We start from the raw sequence: 1,900 nt of genomic DNA on the forward strand, positions 1-1,900 counted from the left end.
ATTATTTTTATATTATAAAAATATAAAATAATAAATTTTGAATATAATAATCTAATTATTTATCAAGTAATATAAAATAAAATTTTAATAATTTTATATTTTTATGTTACAGTTTAAAATATTATTTTAATATAATTTTTTAATATTATAAAAAAATTTTACATAATAATTAATTTTAATAAATAAAAATATTTAGATATTTTGTATTTATATATTTTATATTTAATTATTTAAGAATAAAAGATTATGTTGCTATTTAAAGTATTGTGTATTAAAGTATTGTTATTTAAAGCATTTATTTATGTATTATGATATTCTGTATTTATTAGAGCTCATCAATACTCTTCTTTTATATTAGGCTTTGATTTTAATCTAAACAAATCTAATGGTCTATATAAATATGGCACATTCAATAAACACATAAGTGTTGAGCTCATTTTAGACATACCCGTCATGTGGGTAAGGCGGTGGTTGATTGAAATTTATTAAGTTGAAATTGCCAACAAATAATTAAACCCCGGATAGTTGAACTAAATTAAACCTCATGCATACAGTAGTTAGTAGTTTCATGTGGGAAATTATTAAAATATTGGCAACTATGTACTAAGCTAGTTTAACCGAACCATATGAGTTGTAAACTTGTAATTTTAAATTTAATTGTAGCAGTTTGAGTTTGTACCTTTGCAGCAAAATTTAAAGTCCTGTTTCGTTTTCGATTCTCTTCTTCTAATGAGTTCTTATCAGCATCGAACATGTGTTTCCATATTTACGGCAATTATATTCCTATTTCCATTGGATCTTAGTGCATACTGCATATATATATATATATATAGCTTGACCCTTTCGGTATATAAAACAAAGAAGCATGTCATGGTACGGTTCTGATTTCTGAATCGAAAAAATATAGAACAAAAATATGAACTTTTTCAATATTAAAATTTAAGAAAGCATGGTATCAATTTTTAAATCACTTCACGGATAGTTTTGAAAATACAGTATTACTTTACTGATTATCACTTCATCTGCATTATTATTTTCCTCTCATAATCTGTTTTCCACTGACACCGTCCAAATTTAGATGCAAGCCCTGGGCTCTTGCTAGAAGTATTTTTTATAAAAATAATACTCTAACTCTTTCTCTCTCATTATACAGTAGTTGATTGTTAGAAGATTAATTTGTGTGTTCGTTTAGAAATTTTTGGTGTAATTCCTTTAACTTTTTGTTTGGAGTTCAGGTTAGTGCAATTCTTGTGTTGTAAATTTCATTGATTTCTAAAATATTGTATGATAAATGAAATATTGTTTGTATTGTGTTATTGCTTGTATTGCATTAAAAATATAGAAAATTATATGGTACAGATCTAAATCTGTACAGATTTAAAGATTTGTTTACTTAAACCACATTTTTTAAAGCCACACTTTTCACTTAAAACCGTAGCTCTTCACAAAGAAAAACGTCACCTAATAGAAAAAAGTAAATTAGAAGATTTAAGAGAAGAAATAATTAAGTTATCAAAATTAATAGATCAAAAATTAATGATTTTAACTAATGTTAACTGTAATGACACCGAATTCTTAAAATCAATACAAAATGATTTTTCTCAAAATCTTTATTTTACTATAAGTTTTATTGAAGGACTTCAAAAACCTGAAAAAACTTATTTTTCACACGGAATTTCTAAGAAATGTTACCATGGAAATGATTCCCCGCATCTTTATCATACTTTTAACCCACAATTAAATTCTATAGTAGATATGCTTGAAGAAATATTAGTATCTATAAAATTTCAAAGAAATAAGGAAAAAGAAAATCCCAAAGAAGAAAAATTTCAAAATATAATCAACACATCCTAGATTATTCAAGTGACGAAGAACCAGCAATTCCAATACAAGTAAAAAA

Source organism: Arachis ipaensis, chromosome B05 (genome assembly GCF_000816755.2).
Source record: "Arachis ipaensis cultivar K30076 chromosome B05, Araip1.1, whole genome shotgun sequence".
Taxonomy (NCBI): domain Eukaryota; kingdom Viridiplantae; phylum Streptophyta; class Magnoliopsida; order Fabales; family Fabaceae; genus Arachis; species Arachis ipaensis.